This window comes from Alligator sinensis, unplaced genomic scaffold, assembly GCF_000455745.1.
Source record: "Alligator sinensis unplaced genomic scaffold, ASM45574v1 scaffold81_2, whole genome shotgun sequence".
Classification (NCBI taxonomy): Eukaryota; Metazoa; Chordata; order Crocodylia; family Alligatoridae; genus Alligator; species Alligator sinensis.
In genome coordinates, this window is record NW_005842912.1 from 339,352 (window position 1) to 363,548 (window position 24,197).

Below are 24,197 nucleotides of genomic sequence, written 5' to 3' on the forward strand. Positions count from 1 at the left end.
GGTTATGGCACCTCCTACCTGCCTTTCACCAGGGGGATCCTCAGTTCGGCCATTTCATGGGCCTGCTGCACTGCTGGCAGTCCTACCAGGCCTCCTGACCCTGGCAGAGTGCAGTTTTAGCAGTCATGCCCAGGACCTGGGGTCTCCTCCTTCCCCATAGCCCCAGGCCATACCTCCAAGTTCATTCTGGCATGGGAGCTCAGCAGGGATATATTCTCCCCCTGCTGGCTGGTGATACAGTGAGTGCTGCCTCCAGCTCAGAGTGGGGCATCAACTGGTTTAAAAAAAACAAACAGAAATAGGTGTGACCAGAGTGAGGAGGGTGGCACTCACTGAATCTGCAGGTGGAGCTTGGGGAACCTCATCAGCAGGAGGTTCACTTTCAAGAACACCAGATGCTCCACCAAAGCAGGATCCAAGCAGGTGCAGTGGGGTGTCACAACATCCCCAGCAATGCTGAACACCCTCTCACTCAGAACACTGCTTAGTGGACAGGACAGGTGTTACCAGGAAACCATGGCCAGATCCTGCCACATCTGGCTGCGGGTTGCCCAATAAGCCAAGGGGTTGCTGTCCAGCAGCTCCACATCCTCAGTGAGATGGGTAGCCACTGAAGCCTTGGCACTACCTGCCCGAGGCTGGAGTCTGGTGAATCTGGACCCCAACATTGAAGTCATGCCTTTGGTCCACATTGGCAGGAGCTAGTGTGGAGGAGACTAGCTGGTGCTGGTGCTGGGAGTGCTGGCATGGGAAAGTGGATCCCCTTCTTCCACATCCCCTTGTCTCTGCCCTTCTGCCTCCCTGACTCTGTTCACCAGCACCTCCGTTCAGTGATCGAGGGTTTTGGTGCTGCCAGTGCACGTGCTCCCCTTCAGCCTTGTGAACCGTAGTGGACCGTAGTGGACTGCAATGGATCCAGCCATTTCCTGAGGCCTTCCTTCAGCCGCCTCACCAGTGCCTGTACATCTGGTGACAGCAGCTTGTCCCAGCCAGGAACACTGATCCCCTGGACCTTCTCCATTGGGTTCTCAAGCTCCTTCACTATGGGGATCACCTGGATAAGGAAGGCATCGCCAGCGCTGAGGGTCTCGGTGGCCTTGAAGAATGGCTTGAGGACCACAAGATCTGGGAGATGGTATTCCACTCCACTTTGTTAAGGCAGCCGCTGATCCCAATCTCCCTGAGCAAGGCCATCTCATGGATGGCCTTCTGTTGCTCCACCAGCCTTTCCAGCATCAGGTATGTGGAGTTCCACTGAGTCTCCACATCCTGCATGATTTTGTGCTGCAGGATGCTCAGCTCTGCCTGTTTGTCCTGCAGCATCTTGCCCTCCTTGACGCTCTGGTGGAAGTAGCTTGCCACCTTACTGTATTTTGAAATCAGCTGGGTGGTAGTGACAGCACCATCACTGGCAACACTGTCCCTCTTCAAGGCATCCCTGATTATGAGGTGCAGCTTGTGTGCCACACAGTAGGTATCAACAAAGTTGGCATTATGGACAGCCTTGACCATATTGGTTCCAGTGTCATTGACCATGATCCGTGGGTGAGCTCACCCTGCCCAACGAGCCATCCCTTCACCATATGGTTCGTGGCCACCATGATCTTCCTTGCCATGTGGGACTCATCGATCACCTTGGCTTGAAGGAGAGCTCACTGATGGCCTGACTGATCACACCAGTGCCCTGTGAGGGAGAGGTAGGCATGATCTTCACCCCAGCTTCTCCATTTGTCTGAGCTGAAGCACGAGGCTACCTGAAGCCCTGCCTTGCGCAGTTCCTCCCTCAAGTACTCCCTGCATGCCTTATACAGGGAGGGCAGCACCATCCTGCTAAAGGTGCTGCGTGCGGGCACTTGGTAGGATGGGGCCATGAGCACCATGAGCCACCTGAACCCTGGCTACTACACTAAGGAAAAGGGCTGGCCATCCAGAGTAAGCATCTCCCCAATGCTCTGGGTGACCTCACTCGCCTTCAGAATGAGCCCCACTTTGTCTGCAGCTTTCCCCCACTGCTCCAGGGTGGCCTTCCTCCACTTCAGGGGGACAGGGGCTTTAGAGTGAGAGTGAGACTTCCCTTTGGGCATGCTCCCACTGGTGCTAGGCTGAGAAGGAACAAGGGCAAGGGGGTGCTGCTTCCTGCGATGCAGAAGCATTGCTGTGATGGTGAAGTTTTTCACCTCCTTGTACCAGCTGATTTGCCTTCAGCAGCGCTGGCAGATAGCATACTTGGGATCATCTACCACTTCAAAATGATCCCACACTACACCCTCCCCTCCACGACAGGGTTGAAGGTGGGGATCCTGCCTTATCCCCCTCCTCAGCAGGTAGAAGCACAACAACAGGGGAAGCTGAGCCACCTGCTCCCACAACCTTCTCTGAGGTGCCTTCTGGAGAAGGAGACCTGGCTCTAGAGCAGGGGCAGGCAATTATTTTGGGCAGAGGGCCACTGAGTTTTGGCAAGCCATCGAGGGCCGCATGATAGGCAGCCAGGGGCAGATAAATATTAATTTTCTGAATTTTTTTAGGGGCCCTGTGGGCCAGATAGAATGGCCTGGTGGTCCGCATCCAGCCCCCGGGCCACATTTTGCCCACCTCTGCTCTAGGGGAACTTAGAGGGGTGTGAAGCACAAACTCAGATTCCCCCTCAGTCCTCAGAATTTCTTTAGCTAGGGCATTCAGGTCCCCTGGTTCCAGATCCAGCTCTTCCTCTGTCACTGGGGGCTCACGCTGGGAGATGAAATTAGAGTGGAGGGAGACTTGTCATTCTGTTGCTGGTGGCTATTTCTGGTGTAAGGGGGTGGTGCAGGTGCAGGGACAGGTACTGCTCCCACTTCTTTGCTCCCACTGGCAACAGAAGACTCACGGCTGCCAGAAAAGAGGATGTGTCTATGTTTGGGGGAGGGTGGGGGGAACTTGCAGCTCTAGCTCTCCCCCTACCCTGCCTAGCCCCTCTCCCTCCCCTGCCAGAAGACCTGGCACCTGCCTTTCCAGCACGCTGCATATAAGTCTTTCCTGTGCTAGAAAATGTGTCTATGTGTGTTTGCAGCTATAATATCTCTTCTTCTTCTTCTCTGATGTATAACTGTGTCTGACTTCTTCTGTGTTGTGTTTAATAATCTGATTTCTTCTTCTATGATGTATGTGTGTGTGAGTGTGTAATGTATGTGCTTTCCTGCACAGTGATGGATCACAGTACCGGGGAAAACACAGCTTTCTTTTTTACAAGTGTTGGGGAGGGGCAAATATAAATTGAAAGAAATGGATTGGATAGGGATAAGTAGAGGGATTCTAGTTAGTAGGTTGTATCCAATCCTTTCCAAAAACAGAAACTAGCAGGAGACTGACTAAGTAGGAAGCCAAGCCAGTCCAGTACCTTTCAGGTGCTGTTGCTCAGGCAGAAACAGCTCACAAAAGGCACAGAAAGCCTTCAGACAGAGGCTTATATGCTGTTTCTACATCCCTCCCCCAGGGCACTGTGATTGGAAGAAGACTCAGGGAAAGATCACAGTCACTGGCCAGCTAGAGATGTCAGTCTTTCCCCCTGCTCCCCCTCCCTCTTCTCAGTTACTGTTTCCCTGAAAGACTGCCTTCCAAATCTCCAAATCTTTTCTGCATCTTTTCCAAATCAACTCAGAGGGCTTTTTTTTTTTTCTCTTGATTTGATTCAGATTTGGTGATTCGGCCCCCAAATCAGGCCAAATCTTCTCTGAATCAAATTGGCAACTGAAGCTTCACACACCTGTACTGCTCACCTCCTCCCCAAACTGTGCTGCCTGGTACAGTAGTCTGGGTGCTGAACTTGCCTATGAAGACTGAGGTGAAAAAGGCATTGAGTATTACTTCCTGTGTCACTAGGTTGCCTCCCCCATTCATTAAAGGACTCACACTTTCCCTGGTCATCCTGTTATTATTGATGTACTTGTAGAAACCCTTCTTGTTACCCTTCATATCCCTTGCTGGCTGCAACTCCAATTTGACTTTGGCCTTCCTGACTTCATCCTTGCATGCCTGAGCAATACTCTTCTACTCCTCCCTAGTTATTTGTCCAAGTTTCCACTTCTTATAAGCTTCCTTTTTGTGATTTAGTTTACTGAAGTGTTCCCTCCTAAGCCAAGCTGGTCTTCTTTGCTGCAATACAATGCCACTTAGCATGTCTTTTAGTGCCTGAATGTGAGAGGCTAGCAGTTTAAGTGCAGGTGTCATGTCCTAAGTGTAACATAAGACAACACCCCAAGTTTGTTTTTTTAAACACCTGTGCCGTCACTAAACCCTCCTCTCTCCTGTATTCCTCTGGTGTGCTAACCTTTCTGAATGTATATGTTAGATCTGGTACAGAAGTTTGATTCACCTGTCTAACCTAAATCAATTAAGTTTGGGTGCACATTGATCCAAGTCTATCTTATACTGGGTCCCACCATTTTAAAACCAGTCAGTGTGTGCCAAACTTCCGTTCCTTTACAGGTATATACAAATTTCTGATCATCTATACTAGTAAAAGTGTAATGTCTGTACCTGGCCTTAGAGATCTCTGCTGTGGCATTCTTTTTCAGCCCAGGTGTATCAATGCTAACAAGGGAAGGAGGATACTTTATTAAACCAGTTTCTCCTGACTACCTTAGCAACTATAGCTGTCAGCATCCATTGGTACAACAGATTATGCAGCAAGTGCTATTTGTGGTAGACTGATGAAATCAGTATGGATTCTTGTGACTGGGCATGCCAGGGTAGGGTTTTATTTTATGGTGGGGGAGAGGAGGAAAGAGGTTGGGGATAGAAGTTGATTGTATTTTCCTTAGTTCTGGAAATGAAGCCAGTATAAACAGGAGACCTTTCATACAGTATTCTTTTACATTATTCTCCATCACATTTGCTTTGTGCACTAACAATAGGAAAATTTCTGATATAGAACCTGCTAACTGACAAATACATGATCAAACAGTTCCCCAGGAGCTCCATAGCTCTCAAGTGAAAAGCTTTTAAGAGGTCAGACCAGTATTTTGAGTTGTGAATCATCTGACCCTCCTGAACCTAACAAAAAAACCCAAAAATGTTTGTTATATCTTAGCATCTGTATATTCTGCAAAGAGCAAGACACAGAATTGCCAGCTAGTCCACCTCTTAAGCTTTTTTCCAGAATGGAAGAAGGGGAAAATAAATTCAAGAATCTACTAATTTCAACAAATTTTAGTACATTCCTCACGTTTCTGCTAGATCCCATTATTAATGGAATTAATTTCCCTGATATGTGACACATCTAAAATATATTTTCCCTCTTTAGACATCCATGACATATCTTGTTTACATTTGGGCAGGGGGGAATCAGCCTCACACTCTTGGTGGCCTGAGAAACTCATTTTGGGGCTATCAAATCATAGAAAAGTAGGACTGGAAGGAACCACAAGCTCTAATCCAACCCCCTGCTCAAGGCAGGATCATCTCTTTTTAAACCATTCCAGACAAGGGACTTGTCTAACTTGCTCTTAAAAATTTCTAGAGGATGGATTCCGTAACCTATCTAGGCAATCTGTTCCAATGCTGAACCAAACCTTTAGTGAGAAAGTTCTTCCTAATACCAGAGATCTTGTTTTTTTCTATTTAAAAATTGCAAATTCTCTGATAAAAATTCCCAAATTCTTTTATTAAAACCCCCAAAATCCACATTTTTCCATGATTAAAATGTAATGCCACCATATAGGGAAACCAGTGCTCCTCTGAATGCCATGCAGAGCAGACTGACCAGCTGGCTTCTCTCCACCTGCATGCTGTTCCCTGCCAAGGAGTTGCTCTAGCATCTGCCTTTCCAGCACACCACAGGCTTCACCATAAGGCCCTTCACTGGAGCCAGAAATACCTCCATGGGCCTGCTTCCTGCCTACTGGGAAATCAAAGCTGCTCCAGAACCACCACGCCAGTCCTGGCTCACACCTTCTGTGCACTGTCTTGACTGAGGTAGGTAGCTGTGGCAGGGCACTGTTTATGCCTGCCACTTTAAGGGCCAGAAGACAGCAGCAGCAGGTGCCTGATTAGGGAAGCCATTTTGGATTCAGAGCTGCCCATATAAACAGGCCATTTTGGTACTGGGAGGCTAGGCAACAACACTGCCTGGCTGCAGGGCTGCTGGTATCAACTGGAGGTAAGGGAGGAGCTGTAGGGGATGGTCAGGAGGCTCCTGGTCCTGGATATGACCTAAAACTGCACCCTGCCAGGAGTGGGTGGCCTGGTGGGGCTCTCAGTGGTGTGGGAGCACCAAGGAAATGCTGGGCCAGTTACCACCCCGGTGAAAGGTGGGTCAGGGCACTTTAACCCCTAGCCCCCACAACCGGGTGGGTTACCCCCTTTTTAGGGTCTAGAAGGTGGACCCCAGAGAGAGAGAGCATGAAGCCATAAACTCAAGAACCTGTCTGAACATCCCCTGACTGGTCAATGCTAGAGCCAGGACCAGAAGGGTCAAAGGGCCAGGGGCCCACTGCAAGGAACGCCCAAGAGCTGAGGGCCTGGCATTCTGACTGGCCTGGAGGTGGGCCAGGGCTAGTAGTCAAAGGTCCTGGTGGGGGACCACACCTGTAAGGGGGAGCAGCTCAGGAAGCTATGCAGCCTGGAATGAAGGCAGAATAGGCTGCCTGAATGGAAGGATCTAAGTGGGGTTCAACTGGTAGGATTCTGGGGCCCAGTGCGTGGCCAGTGATATTGATAACATCTGGATGCCATCTGTGAGGCTTGGGCTGTGGTATAGGGGAGGAATAGAGCGCCCCCTGGCATCAGGGCAAGAAATGGGCAGCCTCCTACTTAATCAACATCAATTAATTAACAACAAGGCATGCTGGGTGAGAAGGTGGGCGGTTAGCCCAGAAAAGGTGGGCAGGCCACAATGAGATTGGCCCGGAGTAGGCCCCCTGTTACTGTAGGGAGTGTGAGTTATTCTTTCAGCTTTTTTCTCCCCTTTCCCACTTGCAGTCAAAGAATAATAGAATAATCTATCATGATCTTCTTTATAATCACCCTTCAGATACTTAAAGACTGTTATCAAATTCCTCCAGACAGGTCAGTCACATCATACGTGCATTTAACTTGCATGAATTCAACTATACACGGGGTGGGGGGGGCGGGGCTTGAGTCTGCACGCGGCACTGCCGCTTACCTGGAGGCCCAGCTACCACCACGCTGCCAGTGGTGACTACCTCTGCCTCCAAAACCTCCCACCGTCGCCATGGAGCCGTGCCCAGAGCTGTGTGGCTGGCTGCCAGGCGGCAGCAGCAGTGTGGTGGTGGACGGGTGGCATGCAGCCATCCCACTGCCACCCCGTGCTGTGCCACTGCCGCTGGCCGCACAGCTCTAAGCATGGCTCCACAGCGGCGGCGGGAGGTTTTGGAGGCAGAGGCAGTCACTGCTAGTCAAATCACTGGCACGGTAATACACGATTTGACTATACGCGATTTTTTGCCTTACGCGCTGACTTCAGAACATAACCCCTACATAAGATGTGACTGACCTGTAGGTTTCTATTCTCCAAACCACATAATCCCAGTTCTTCCAACCTGTTTTTGTAAATCATGTTTCCTAGATCTCAAATAATTTTTTGTTGATCTCCAGGCTTTCTAATTTGCCCACATTCTCCTTGAAGTACAGTGCCCAAAACTGAATGCAGTATTCCAGGTGAGGCCTAACCAGTACTGAACAAAGCAAACAAATTACTTCCCTTGACTTGCAAGCAACAGATCTGTCAATACTATTAACTACACTATGCTATTAGTCTGCCCTCCCCCCCATCTTTTTATTTTAATTTTGATGGAATAGCGCTCTGTAGATTCATATTCAGCTGATGGTCCACTGTAACCATCAGGTCCTTTTCTGCAATATTGCAGGCTAGCCAGTCATTCCCCAGCTTGAAGTTGTTCTATTCCAAGTACACTTATCTTTATGGAATTTCATTCAGTTACTTTCAGAACATTTTCCCAATTTTTCAAGGTTTTTCTGAATCCAATTCCTATCCCACAAAATCACTCCAAAGAAATGGGGCACTTCAGTCTTTCTCTGGTTGTTACAATCCTGAGCTATTCTCAAGTAACAGACAGAAATGCACAATCTCTTTCATTCTGCCAAGGAGTTCAGCAGGTTCTGCTGACTCACCAAGATAACTGTGTCATTAATTCAGTTGATAAAAGATGGGCAAGTGATGCTCTGAAAGGTTTCTAGGAGAGGAGCAAGTGGTTCAGAAGGAAACGGCCTGCAACCTTCCTCCTTTTGCAAGATTGCTGACAACATTTGTGGGCCAAAGGAGTCTGATCTGCAACCTTTATTCAAATTAACAACCCCAATGAGCAAGCACTACTTACATTTTCCTGTTTTAGGCCAGAAAGATTTATCTATAGCTTGGGCATGAGGCCCAGGGGTAGTCAGAACAAGGGTGATGCGCTGGTGCTGACTCAAAATGGATCAGTCTAAGCATGATTTACAGCAGCCCTCAAGATAAAGCTGCGCAGTTCAATGATTATTAAGAGCCATTTTAGCTGCTAAAGACCCCTGGGGGCCAGGGACAACCTTCAACACATTTTCTTTCCCAGCTATGTTCATAGGTCAGGAAGTGCTTAAAATGGTTCTACACCATCCAGACATTTCCCAATGCAAGTGGTTTACTAAGCTGGTATCAAAGCAGTACAGAACAGTTTCCACCCTTTAGTCTTCTCAAAGACTCAGAGCTATTCAGTTTCCCTGGCTTCAGCTGAATTTGAGAGATTTGTCATCATCTTTTATTCAAATATTTTTCTTAATATCTTCCAATTTTCAATACAGTTTTGTGTAATTACCATGTGGGATATGTTTGGCCTCAATACCTAAAGCTCTGTCTGGATTAGAGGTCTTATCCCAGTTGGATAATGCCTACAGATACCATCTATAACTTCAAACAGAGGCTTCTTTCTCACAGTATTCACATTTTAAATTTTGACTCAATTAATTTGGTAAATTGAATGAAAAACTCACTCTTATCTTAGTTTACTCCTATTTTAGATTTTATTAACTACCTTAATTGATGATCTCATGTCAGCCCTTCATACATCAGCAGTTGAAATATCTCCTCCAGTAGTATACTCACAGTAATAGAGAAAATAATGATCAGGTATTTCAGAGTAGCAGCCCACTCTTTTTTTTCTTATTTATTGACACTAAATAGACTGAGAGCAGTGGCCCAAGGTTAGCTAGTAACTGTGGCTGGTCTCCATTTAGTAGATGTTATTTGATATTCCTGAGATACCTAGGGAAACTTGAAGTTGCCTTCTTTTTTTATTAACCCCACTGACCATTAACCTTTGTATAACAATAGGATCAGTATCCTTTACATCCAATGTAATATTAGAATCACTTAGAAAGATCAAAACAAACTGTGCACTCCTATTGTAAACAGAATCACATTATGATGTTCAAACAGCTACTTAAAGAGTTTCTAACTGGGTTGAGAGCATTTAAGGAATTAAGTAGTGATTAGGTTCACTAGTTCCTCTATTTAACTCAAAGCCTATGTTACCACATGCACCAAAATATAGGATAACATAGCATGTTTGTATGTGTACATATACATGCCCAAGCACTCAACCAAACTTGCAAGTCTCTGGAGTGTGGAAGAAGGAAAAAAAAAAAAAAAAAAAAGAGCAGGTATTCAAACTGACTGACTGAATACCTTTACCACTTTAGATTTTTAAAAAGGTAATGTACTATCTGTAGCTATTTCACAGTGGGTAAGCTCTTGTTGGATCTTCAGTTAAATACTTTGTCTGGTGGGAGGAGATTTGGAAGAAAAATCTTTATGATAGAAGAAAAAACTGGCTTATATTTTTGAATTAGTACTAAATAAAACCATTCCACCTGCTGCTGTGATGTGGATGCAGATACAGGCTCTGGCAGATGTGACTGGGACACAAGGTCTCTATACCCTGGTTGTTGAACACACCCCCAGTGCAGGTTCCCAGAACTTGTCCCCACGCTCCCAGTGCCTGATACCAGCCCCTCCCCAGACCCACCAGGCCTTCCCTCTATGCCAAGTGATTTACCTTGGGCTGCCTGCACTGCTCCTGGCAGCAATGAACGCCTGCACACTGCTCCCAATTTAGGTGCCTTAACGTAAGCTGCCAAAACCTGAACTGGGAACTGTTGTGAATGCTTGTTCACACCCTACATCTCTGCCTGTCTGACACTGAGTCAGAGAGTCTGGGGGAGCTGTGTTAGTTCTCTCAGACACACACACCCTCCCGTTGCCCCAAAGAAGAGTGGAGACCCTCTTCCTTACCGCGGTAGCAAGAATCAAAGTAGGTGCAACCGTACCACCATGCCTGCCTTTGCTTCTGGATTCTAAAAAAAAATTGTTCTGGAACAATAAAAAATAAAAATAGAATACCTATGAAGGTAGTAAAATTAATTCCCTGGCCCACATAAAGTTCTTTTCTACAATGTGGGTTCTATGCAGCTTAAAAGGTCAAACCTTATATGAACATCCAGGGTCTGACAAATATATAATATTCAGGTTCTGTTCCCTGTTTTGGCATGGCTGTAGTACAGCAAAGCACTTAAAGCGAATAGTGTTATTCATACCTTTAAAGCTGGGCATTTGTTTAAATATCTTTCTGAATTAGGATCCATATACTTGAGTTCACGCATTTCAGTGAGTTACACATATGCCTCGGTGTGAGCGTGTGAGTGATCCTAGCTTCGTCTCCCTCTGTACTCGCCTGCCACAACTTGAATTGAAAGAAAATGAGGGAGATCAGTGGTCTTCCAAGGCTAGGGATCAATAAATGCCACCCTGATGGTACATTCTCATTGTTGGTTTATTTTCCCAAAATAAAGTAGCTGAAGAACAATAGCTTTGCTAATTACTTCATTAGCAAGGCACATCCGAGCTGCCGGTCAGATAACTCGGCACCAAATACTTCCCAGTTACAATGTAGCGCTGAACGTTCCAAGCACTGATTATCTCATTAATGAGGCACGTTCCCCGCATCTCTTACATCTGCCACGTATCAGGAGTGGTCTCGGCTGCTCCTCTGCTTCCCGTGCCACTGCTCTCGGCGATGTTGCAGATCTGGGGTCAGGATCTGGACTGGTATGGGATCCTCCTGCCCGCCCATCATCTCAGGGTCCCTATTGACACTCAGGGTTTCCCTGCTGTGCTGTTCTGCTGAGCCATGGTTCTTCCTACACTCACTGGAGCTGCAGGAGTTGTAAGGCTTGCCTGGCATCTTGTCTTGGGTCCCACAGTCTCGGTGTCTTTCCAAGGTCGCCAGGTGGGCTTCTTGTCTTCCTCACCATCCGGGTCTTGGCTGCCCTTCACTGTCTTCTTGTTTCTGAAGGCAAAAAATATCTGTCCCACCACTGGATATATACTGGCCATGGCGGGCTAATCACCTGGTCCTGCCCTGGGTGCGTAATTCCCTCCATCTGGCAGGGTGCATTGTTGGGTCAGTCATGCCCGATCCTGCCTTAGTAACAGGGCTCCTGCCTGAGCCCCTGTTACACTTGGTATTTCAGATTAAAAGAATATAGTTTCAAATGTTTTGATACAAGAGAAATATCTCTCATGGACTTCAGAAAAATTACAAATTATTTTCCTTGGTCTTCTGTATATTTTATCTTTTTCCCTTATAGGATGAAGTTGGCTAACTGTATCAAAATATTCAGGAATAATTTATTCAGTGATTGATGGGGGAAGCAAATAAATCATTTATTTATATTCCATGAAGCTGGTCTGCTAATGAAGACATTTATTCAAAAATAATTTATTCAACGTTGATTGGAAAAATTAATCGAACACATTATTTGCAATTATTATTCCACCAACTGTAATTGAAAGCCATATCTTCCTTTAGCTATACTTTCTCCATAAAGTGCCTAGCAAACTAATTATTCAGGTACTCAAGCTGGAAATCTTTTGGCAGATTGCAAAGGCAATGGATGCATCAAAGTCAATTAAATGCATTTTAGCTAAGAAATACAATGTTCCCACTGGGATTTCTACCATTTTCTACTTATTTTGCATTATTAATTTTGAGTAATGCTTACATAGAATGCCAGCAGGACTTTTATAGGAAATTGATGCATAGTTTCTCATCAGAAATATTAGATTCTTTAGGTCTATTTTCCTTACTTAGAATTAATGAATTATCATCTAGTTGACATTACTTCCTCTAGCAAAGACCTACACTCATAGGTTCCCTCATCAAATAAAAGAATCAGGTAAATATGGGTGGCAGGGGATTTAGTTAAAGATTTTTAGAGAAAATATCTTTAAATGCAATGATTCATTGCATGTACTACACAGTTAGATTGAACACAACTAATATGGCTTTTTAAAGATCTTCTAATAATCATAACATTCATTCCTATCATGTTTCAAAGCTTCCTCCTTATAAAACCCACAGTTCCACCCCTCATGGACTCTCAACCCCTTCTTTTAACATTTATTCTTCCCCAGATTGCCAGATGATTTCTGCTCTATTGTTTCATCACTTGCTCTGCATTAGAAATAGATGGTTAGTTCTGTACATCTATTTTTTCAGTTGCAGTCCTGCTTAATGAGGAAGTGAACTGTAGAATGGTATCACGGTGGTGAGGGAGAAGATCAGATTTCCCTGAAACTTCTGTTAGCATGAACCATCTAAAGTGAGACTCCTGTCAGAAAAATAGTGACTGATGGAATTCCAGGCTTACTACCTCCCACTGATATCTATACCGAACAGGGTGCAACAGAGGCAGCATACACTCCCAGAAACAATCATTCCTTCTTTTATACAAATCATCACTAGAAACAAGATTTTTCCAGAGTCATAGATGATTGCATGACAGAATGAGTCTTCTTGCAGCCCCTCCCAGGCTGTGTCCTAGGATGCCACATTTTTCAGACAGCATGGGCGCCTATACATGTGCAGTGAGGCTGCTCCGATGCACTGCAATTACATTGGTAATTATCACACTCCAGCAAGTCTGCTGGAGTGTATCAAGTCTGCTGGAGTGTGGTAATTACCAAGCTGTAGCAAACTCCAGCATCGTGTGTATCAGCATTCCCATGCTGAAAAATGGTGGCGGTGCTCATTTGATGATCTTCAGCTAAAGCGCCCCCAGCACCATTTTTCAGCATGGGGATTCTGGTACACAAGACACTTTGGGCATTTTAATTAGAGCAGCTCTTGGTGCTGCTCTAATTAACATCCCCCCCTCCACACACACACACACACACACACACACACACACACACACACACACACACACACACACACACTCTCTCTCTCTCTCCTGGAGCACGTGTAAAAACACCTTATGTTCCCAGGAGGTCTTACTCTGGGTCACACAGCTTAGCCCCCAGATGCTTACAAGGGCATTAGAAAAACAGTTAATTCTATAAGTGTTTTTTTCATATAAGTGCCTGTAAATAAAGTGTTGCTTCCACATCACAAACCTCATTAAGATACTACCAACAGCTCACTTGTTGCTATGGACAAAAGCTACAGCTGTGGAGGGTTGACACGGTCTCTGATCATTCAGTTAGTTGAGCAGACACAAGCAGCAGCCTTCTTGGCAGCTGCATAACATGCATGGCATCTCCAGGCTTTCTCTTTTTCCAACAGACCAAACAGCTCTCCTGCTTAAATCATGCACCCTAATTTTGATTTGTTGTGGGAAAGTTGCATGTTGTACATTTAGAAAATATCGTAAAGTATTCAATGCAATAAGGTTTATTCCCTCCCACTAAAGTTTGACTAATTACTTCCATTCAGATCTCCACATTTATGGCCATATGAGCCACAGAGTTCTGATATGGCCCCATGAGCAAAATATTTTGCTGTGCTATATAGTTTTGTACTTGTTAAATGCATAGTTTGATCATCTATACAGCAAACTGATGTCAGGCACAAAACTTTAAAATGGGGCTGACATTCATTAAGCTACAGGATTTTTATTGGGAGTACTTCTCCACAGCAAGTGCCATGAATAATGCCATGGCACCCAGCATTCCAGAGGACTGGAATTAGAATAGGCATGTGTTTTGTCCATTCATGGTTGGTTTTTTTAAAGTAGTATTGTAACTGATAAAATATCACTACAACAGAAGTATTAAATATATGGTTGGAACATAAAAGACTTCACTGTACATGGAAAAACATGGTAAACATGAACATTAGTGAAGAGAACATGTGAAATAAGAGCACAGAGAAGAAAACATGGGCAAGAACTGACTTGGAGTAAATGCATACTTCATCTGGCCAAAAATAGCAGAGACAATCATTTGGAATGAACATGTTCACATTTTTATGTACATTCATACCACAAATGCTTCCATTTTTCTGGCTATGTCTTTCTGAACTCTACCAAACTAAATAAATTATATTTCCTTTTCCTTTAATAAACTCTAAACAATCTCCTCGGCTACATCCACACAAGCACACATGTGCATTTTGAAACACCACAAAATGCACCCCGCACATGTGATTTGGTTCTCTGCACTGCATATTTGCAGTGCAGAGCCAAATTTAGATATCAGGATATTTTTTAAAAAGCATGCGGAAAAAAGGCAGAGCAGAGCACATGGCAGCAGTACGTGCCACCCAAAACCAGAGCCTGGCCAGCCAGAGCTACACTGTGGCTGCCAGCCAGGCTCTGCGCAGCTGGATCACCAATGCTGGAGCCCCAGGAGGCTCCCAAGTAAGTTCCGACCGTACCCAGGGCAACTTTCCACGTGCCAGAGCATGCATGCAGGGGCATTCCCTGGGGACACATAGCAGTGGCACAAATAAGTGCAGCTATTATTTGCCCCCAGGGAAATGCCCAGGTGTGCTTGCTGGTAAAATCCTGTTAGGCTTAAGGTAGACTTTGACAAAGTACAGATCAGGTTAGAAGCAAGCACGCATGAAGATTCACAATGAAAGACACTCCTGAAACTACCACCTTAACAATCACTCAGCAGGGAGAAGTGTTGTCAGGTTATAGATTTGATCAAACAACAATTGTGCCCCATTTTAAAGACCAGCTTGTTAGCTGTCCTAAAGAGGAAATTGAAGAATTGTCCCCCACAGAGGTCTCGGGGGGTGCTTTGATTAGTTGTGCACAAGAATAAACATTTTACTGCAGAGTGGTCTGCAGCTTTCATCAACCATTGATGTGCTTATCTTAGTCATACTAAATTCAAGGTGCTCAAGCATTCCAGTTCAAAAACACCAGGCAAACCAAGAAACTTCTTTAGAGATTCAAAATCCTTTTCAAGTAATTTTCCACAGAAACTACTTGTACAACTTAATGCAATCTATTCCAATTATTGCCCTGGATGTGATGTTTGATACAACCTTTGTAGTTAAAGAAACTGTTAAAATATCACTAATGAGCAATAGTTCCTGTACTGTATGTTGCTAGCCATGTGTAATAATGGGGAATGTTTTACATTACTGTTCTTAAAATTTGTAGTAGCAGGAATTAGCAAACAGCACAGATGCTAAAGTGAATATCAATAAGATAAGATTATACACAAGATCTGAACAATTAGTAATATGGGCCCTGATCCTGAAAATACATATGTAATGTGTTGCAGTTCATACCATGATAAGAAAACTAGTGTATATAAACTGCAACTAAAGACTCAAATGGCTTGCAATAGATTCAGACCTCGCAACGGAAATTAAGCTGCATCTTTCAGTACCCAGAAAAAGCAAGAATTACTAGACATTTCTCAACATCTTTCAAATTTATTATAAAGGAAGATTTTTACTGTGTACTGTTCAAAATAGTCCATGCTCATTCTTTGCTAAACTTTTGTAATTAATGAGAGTACAGATAAAGCCCTTCTTCAGTCTGCCTCTATAGGTGGCTCAGACATCATTAATAAGCCTTCAGAAGACTAGCTGCTGTAGGGGCTGCTCCTGCACACATAACACAGGTAAAAATTCTTTAACATAAAAAATAGTAAAACTAAGTGTTCAGAGATTTAATATAGTGTACATGATTAACTAGATGGCACTATGACCCAGATCCTCAACTAGTTCAAATTAACAAGCCCCATCAGCAAGGCTCTAGTGTCTTGGATGGAGCCATATTGACTGCTTTATACTGCTTTATTGAAAAAATGGCATCAAAATGTATGACAGCCCAAGACTTAGTTCTTCCTCTGTCAGATGGGCCCGTTTCAAATCCTCCTTCACCTTGTACAGAAGGTTATTCCCACCCCCCTTCTCTACTGTTGTAAAGAGTCCGTTGGAATCAGCCAGCATTTCCCAGCAGCATTCTAACAGCCACTTGACAGGAAGGGCCACTTGGGAAGTCAATCTTTTGGATAGCCATCTTTCCTCTTCTCTGCTAAGGAAGTGATTATGCTCTGCTTATTTGGAGATAGTCCTCAACTAATAGTCAAGATCAAAACTTCAGAAGAGGTTGTATTTTAGATTGGCATTCCATAAACTTATGCGTGCTTATATAGGAATACACTTGGCTCAGCAATGACACGTGGCGACTTTTCAGATAAGAGTAGCTAGAGTAGCATGCACCACCCAAAACCGGAGCCTGAGGATCTAGAGTAGCTAAAGGATCATTTGTAGCCTGAAATCATATCAAGCAGGAGAATTTTTTAGTATGGTTCCCATATCAAATCCACTGTCTGTATGGAAGCAGCTATAGGATCTTTAATTTCAATGGAGATAAAAGCCAAGGCTATGACCTAAGATTTCTTTTGAGGAGCATACATCACAAGCTTGAAATGGATAAAGGACTAATGTGAACCCTTCTGAGAGTCAACTTTCTGTTTCAATCTCCTGTGCATAGCACTAGTTCTTCCCATTCACCTTAATGAACCCTCCTTAAGTAGGGACCACAATCAGAAATAGGAAAAAGCAGGTTTGAGAAGTGAAGCTACTTGTTCTCTGCAACATTTCAATAGCACTGCCACCTGTCTGCGCCAACTCTTAGCTCCTACACTATGTAAACAGCTAAATTGGAATGCTATTAACCTCCAATTTAGTTTTTGTTTTGTAGTTAAGTAAGAAAAGGGAGCAGGGCCACAGGTCAGTATTGAGAAAACCTGTCACCCTGCCAATGCCAGGGAAGGGCAAACAGAACATAAACCCTCACAGGGCAAGAGCTAGAGAAAAAAATGTAAACGATTTGAAGGGAAGCAAGCAGGCTCTCTGAGGAGAGCACGGGAGGTAGGGCCTGTGTTTACTACCAGACAAAACTGAGAACAAGGTTAGGAAAAATATCTAATCATTGTATTAGGTTACAATCCACGCTGACTCCACACTTTCAGTGTATTTGGATTCTGATAGGGTACATAAACTTTTAGCTGCATCACTCTCAGTTGTCATAACAGTTCTCTATATTTCCTTTATTTGTGAATCCAATAAACATTTGAAGGCCCCACTACATGTACAGGTAAAGGCATAATGGGATTTAATATGTGATCCCACAATCACATCTCAAGCCAAGTCACATGTGCATAGCAGGAGGCATGATTGTGGGATTGCACAATAGATTCCACCGTGCCTTATGGACATTGCATGAGGAGCCTGGGATCACAGCTGGGAGTCCTCTCAGCTCAGGTGCTCCCATACCCTCACAGCTGGGAGATGCAGCTGCTATGCATCCCCAGGGCTGGGAAATTATAAAACTCCATGCACCCCTGGGCTGAGAGATCACAGCCCTGCAGGTCCTAGCACCAGAAGGTGCTCTGCAGGGACCCAGCATCTGCAGCTGTGGGACTCTGGGTCCTGGCAGTCATTGGATGTTGCTGGGACCCAGAGTCAGCAGCTGCCAAGGCTAAGATTCCTCTCAGTTGTGAGATTCTCAGCCCCAGCTGGACATGGTGCACCCCTGTGACTGGGAGTATAATTATGTGCAAATTAAAGCTGGATATATGAATGACTGGTGCCTCCCAACACTGGGGGGACACAATTTTGGGTCAGCAGTGCTGGCGGCACTGGCGGCAGGGTGGCAAGTGGCAACTACCCACAGAAGCCAGTGGTGGCCAATTTCAGGCGGGGGCAGGGGCACGTGTCCCCCCGTGTGCCCCTTACAAGTCGCCTGTGGCTGGATACCAACCAGTTATAATGTTAATACACATTTTTGAGGTCTAACCTTGTAGCTGGACGGACCTTATTATAGTGTGATAGGCACTTTGCACATGTAGCTGGTTTCAGATAATTGGACAATTAACCAGCTAATTGCACAATACCTGTAACATGTAGAGAGGGCCTAAGTGACACTTTTGAAGGAGACAGTCATCCAATGGAGGGGACAGAAGGATTGGGATTGACATTCTTTACTTTTATTCATTTGCCAGTGTGAGGAGTTAAACAATTTGGTGTTTAAGTTTCCCCACCTCTAAACTAAGAATAACTGATGCATGTCTCTTTTGAAGGAATTCTGATATCTACAGATGAAAAGAGGTAGTGTTATACTGTAAGGGCAGGAGAGTATCAAATACTGATTGATGTGTAACTAATATTCTTGTTAAAACACATACTCCCTTCCTTGCACAAAATGAATATTTGTGAAAAGGACAGTCATTTCCCCAATACTGGTGCCAACAAAAATCCAACCATGAGCATCACAAATAGTGAGTAAATGGGACCTAAACATGGTCAAACTGAAAAATCATTCAGAATGCAAACTATGTTCATGGACACTTGTATTTTTGACCAATATTTACATTTTTTTTCTTATTTGAATGCACAGTTCAAATTTCTTTTAAAGGGGGTGAATGTACAGAAGAATCTAAGTTATCCAAAGGTCTTGGAGAACACCAAAAAGATCTCAAACTGGGCTGGGGTGAGGGGAGCTGGCTTACTAAATTTTGAAATTTGCATTCAGATTTTCATATTCCCAGGTGCAAACTTTGGGATGCAAACTGGTGAGCTGGTTTCCTTGTAGAAAACCAACTGAAATAAAACTTTGAACTTGTAAACAACTTTCCATTCAAATATCTCACAGTATCTTAGAAGTATCAATGAATTCAGGATTAGAACCTGAACATCTTTGTAGATTTGGGTCACGGTCCTTCAACTTCACTGTAAAATAGGTAAGATGAGGAAACTCCAGCTCAAGTAAAGTCATTTGCTCAAGGTCTCACAGAAAGTTTATAGCAAAGATGGAAATATAGGAGTGTGGGTTAAGAGTTGCAGGTTGTAATTTTAGCTACAATCCTATTTTCCTCCCAGTGAGCAAGAGAGAAATTTCACCTTAAGAACAGGTTCTGATTTCCAAAATAACTAGATAAGCATGAAGGGCATTTGGCCAATTTGCCATGGCATTTTTTCAGAAAATTTAAATATAAAAATTGTTATGTACTAATTTCTTCCCAGAAGAGGAAGCCAGATGGCCACCCACATCTTCCTCCAGTGCCAGCCAGCCAGAAAACGTGTGGAGCTAACCCCATTAATGTGAATCTCATCTGCAAAAGTTGTGGGGGAAGATGAAACTTCACATTTTACTCAGGGAAATGACCTTCTGTCTGATAATAATGAATTGTAATAGGAGAAGCACTTGTAACCTGGGTATACCGAGGGTGTGTTCTCCCAGACAAATGGAAAGGAAGTGGTGACAGGCTAGGGTGCTGAAGGAGGGACATCACCGCCATACATGCGGATCCCTCTGTTTCTGTATAGAGACAACCCCATGAGTGTACACTTAACTATATACAGTTTTATTATTACAAATATAATTAAAACATTTATATGCTATAAATAATTGAATACCTGATATTACAAAATAACTTTCATAATCTCCAAGTCAAGAAATGAGTTACCCGACCCAATGAATCCAATAATGTTCACCCCAGAGGGTAAAACCCATTACTTAAAAATATGTACACAACTAACCCAAAGATTTCTTCAAGCTCTCAAACCTATCAGCATCGTGGTTAACAGAACTAAAATAATAAGAGCAATATTATTTATAAAATATAAAGCACAACGTAAACTCAGAACCTCAACCACATAGAAGTCTAATTATTAATTGATTCCCTGAGCCTGGAGAACAGGGGACCCCTCACCCCTCCCAACAGGGTCTCAGGACCCACCCACTGGGAGGAGTCTTCCACCCAGCTCTAGTGAGGCCACTCCTAATACCTCCCCTCCTTGTCAGGGCCCCAGTGCTCCAATAACTCATGGCCCTTCCGATGGTCTGGCTTGTCCCAGTGTGATGCTCCCCGCCATGATGTCTTCTTCCACGCTGCCTCTGAACTCCCCTTGTGGCCTGGTGCCCTCAGCCTAGGTACCCAAGCTTTGCAATGTCACCTGCTTTGGTCTTCATGGCCCTCTGCAGATTTGCTTGCACTACTCTATGCCTCGCTCTGAGCACGGAGGTCTAGCTGCTTCACCCAGAAGGGTTGCTGGGCCCCCAACCACCTGCCTCACACTGGGGCGGCCTTCCCCATTCTCTGTTCCCAGCTTGGCACCAGGGCTCTTTCTGCTATGTGGGGCTCCAGCCTTCCAGTCTCAGACCAGGTGGCTAACCTGAGAAGCCTTTCACTGCTCACTACTCCTGGTTCTTGCCCAGGTCCTGTGCACAGTGGTTGCCAGCCACTTGCCGGGGTCTGCAAGCCCAAGCTGCCTTGCTGCACTGGACTCCATTTGTTGGACTATGCACTGTGATGAGCCTGATGGTCTCATATCCTCCCAGGACTGCTCCGTGCAGTGGGCCCCTGCACTGTGATGAGCTCAAGGGTCTCACACCCTCCCAAGGATCTTCAGTAGCTTGGGGCTATTCCCCACTGGGGCAGGTTGTCCCTAGCTTTTCTTCCTCCAATCTTCCTTCTTCAGCTATCCCAATGCATCTCCTTGCATGCAGGGCACACTGCTCCTTTTATACATTTCAGGGGCTCCACCCCCAAAGTTCTCCAGACCTGGCAAGGCACAGTCTCGAACCAGGTCCGGACTGCTCCTTACCCCCCTCCATTCGGGGAAAGGGCATGGCCTTGCTTACACTGGCTTGCTTCTGATTGGGGGATGGGCTCCACCAATTGAAATTGCAGAATCTTGAGCCCAGGACTCATCCAGAGCTCAAAAGGTAAATCTGCTACATTGTGCTAGTTACTTCCTTCAGATTTTTAGTGTCACAATTCTCTTTTGCTAAAGTAATCAGGAGGATTAGAGTAGTCAAAGCAGGGCAAGATAGTTTTGACTATCTGAACCTGGGTCATTCTGTTTTAATGAAGAGGAAAACAAAAGGTATCTCAAGTAATATTCACATACTGAGGTAGAGGTATTTTCCTGGGTCCGCCAGGGAATGAATGACATGCTATTCACCCAGTGGAGACTTTGATCAAAGTGTTTACACAAGGAGGGTACTGGAAAGCTGGGGGAGGGGGGGCATATAAGAAAAAAGCAGACAGCTTGTGTGATAAAACTTATTAATTGATATGCTACAGGATACTGTTCTAATAGCATAAAAAAAGAAATAATGATCAGTTAACTCATTACTAATGTTCGTTTTCCTCTCCAAAATTGCCTGCAAGCTGTCAGTTATTAAGCATGACAGTAGAGCCTTAATATATCAGCTATAGATTCCAGTCACAGCAGTCTATTTCAATAATTGTGTTTCTTTCTGCTTCATTTTGACTAATAGCATACTTATAGCAATTATTAAAATCCATCTTAGTACAAAATAGACTATTTGAAGGCTCACCCAAAATGGCAGCACTGCAGACCTCTATTAATTAGTTAATATCAAATATCAAAACCAACTTCACCATAGCCAGTCTCAAGTCCACATGGGAAATGAAGAGGACTGAGCATAGGGATGGGCATCCACTTTTGAAATAGTGGTTACAGAAATCCAGGGAAGTTCGCACTCCTTATCTAGGTAAAAAGGAATATTTAGTCAGCTGGCCAACATGAATAATAAATGAAATGGGAAAAACAGCACAAGTCATTTAAGAAATGAGACTTTCAATCCTTGGGGTCAACACATTGCATGCATGTGGTAGGAAAAGAATACTCTTGAAGACAGAAATACTCACACCAATCATAGAAATAACTACTTGAATGAAAACCTGAAAATAAATAACTGTGATTTCATTCACCATACAGAAAACTAGCAGTAATACTATGTTCTGTGCCCATAAAATATGGAGAAGAAAACTAAACAAAATGAAAAAAACCCAAAAGATCATTTCTATAACAATACAGCACAGCTGAAGTTCTACCACATTACTTGCTCATAATAATGGGTGACCTGAATGCTAAAAGGTAGCTGCATTTAATATTTTACCTAAAGGAAATGAATGCATTGGACAGCTCAGAACATGAGTGAACCATAGGGAAGAATGGAACAGGAACCAGAAATGAGAATATTAGAAATGTATCAGTTTCTCATCAGACAAACAATACTTCCTCACAAACATACATGGGCACCACTAAGCAAGGCGACTATATACTAGACAGACCATATTCTAACAAATAGGAAACAGAGAAGCTCACAAATGGATGTCAGAACTAAAAAAAGTACCTATATATTAATAGTGATGATCAACTTCATAAAGCAAAGATCAGGCTCAAGCTAAAGGAAGATATACCAACAAGCAACCAGGAAAGAAAGTTTTACATTGCCAGACTTCAGATACCAGTTTCTTCAGCATAGAAATTTGAAACAGATTTGCTGCCCTAGAAGGAGAATTAGAAGATATAGAAACCCTGAATCAAAGACTGAGTTTGATATATGTTGACACTGCAAAGGAAATAGTAGGAATATGAAACAAAAATAGAAAAGAATGGATATCTGAAGAAACTTAGAAGGCAGTGGAAGGAAGGAGAACTATAAGACAAAAGATTAATAGTAACAAAACACCAGAACAGTGTTAAGGTTCTTTTATTATTTATCTATCTCACTTTTTAAAAACATATTTTCTCTTGTTTCTTAGCTATCTCTGTATCTCAGGTTGAAGAAAAAAAAAGAAACCAGTTTCTCAGTCTACTGAACATTCTCTCCAGTGGAGGTAAGTATTCTGTCCATGACACTCTCTAAGCAAAACATTAAACTCAGGGGGCACATCCAGACAAGTGCACACATGCCTCTTGCCCCATCTCAAACACATTTGAGGCGGGGCAACAGGCACGTGCGGGAATGAAAAAATGTTCCCCGTGCTGCAAGTTTGCAGCACAGGGAGAAAATTAGACCCCTGGATATCCAGGGGTCTAAAAAAAATCAAAGTTTAAAAAAGTGGAGCAGGCAACTGAGGCAACTGGAGGCTGGGTCTTCTACAGAGATGCTCTGGTTGCCAGAGCATCTCTGTGGTTGGCCCCTCACCCTGGTGCTGAAACACACAGCCGGCCAGGCTGCATGTTCAGCACCAGGGCTTCAGTGCCGATGAGTAAGGGGTCGGGGGGGTCTGGAGGAGAGGGGAGGGGACAATGGGGGGGACCCCCATCAGCCCCGCCCACTCCCCCAGCCCCCTGCCCCATGCCCTGGCCAGCCCCTGGAACCCCGCCAGCCCCCCCCGAGGCCCCCCCCTGTTGGGGGGCTGAATCCCCTGCTTGGGGGCTGTAGTCCTTGTGTGGGGGCTGAATCCCCTGTTGGGGGGCCATAGCCCCTGTGTGGGGGCCAAATCCCCTGTTGGGGTGACATAACCCCTGTGTGGGGGCCATCACCCCTGTGGGAGGGCACTAAAATATGTATTCATGAAACATGTATTTAGAATTCACTTTATTATTATGATAAGACTCTTGCTTTAACACTGTAAGATATTTCAATAAAACATTGTCCAACTGATTGCTGTTTCTGTCTGTCTGTCTCTCTTTATAGTGGTCTTTTGTTTTACTTGTGGAGGAACATGGATTTGACGGTATTTTACAGAGTGACTTTGGGATTTTTTTATCAGGGATTTTTCAGTTTTCCAATAGGGAGCACCAGAATTCCTGCTAGGGAGGCCAGTAGCAGGACCCTGCCTGCTCAGAGCTGGCACCTTGGACCCAGCAGGCTGTGGCTGACCTCCTGGCCAAATGGGGCCAGGAGGACATGCTTTGACAGTTCATACCAGGCCACCACACCTGGAACATCTTCTGTGTGATAGCTGCCCAGATGGCCGGGCAGGGGGCACATATGGCAGTAGTGCTGCACAGAGGTCAACCCTACAACCACAGTCCACTGGCAGCTGGCCGTGCAGTCCCCATCTGGGTCTGGCAGGTGCACAGCAGGTCACAGCCAGGCAGCAGCCCCCACTGCCAGACTGCTGCAGTGGG

General features: G+C 44.6%; 1 long non-coding RNA gene across 1 annotated transcript in view; it reads left to right on the forward strand.

Annotated features, from left to right (window-relative positions):
• The first annotated feature begins 6,096 nt into the window (after positions 1-6,096).
• Positions 6,097-24,197, forward strand: part of LOC102368159 — a 22,059-nt gene continuing 3,958 nt past the window's right edge. Inside the window, exons 1-2 of the long non-coding RNA XR_325201.1 lie at positions 6,097-6,133; positions 22,880-22,954. This is a non-coding gene — a long non-coding RNA (uncharacterized LOC102368159). The remainder of the gene's footprint in view (positions 6,134-22,879; positions 22,955-24,197) is intronic.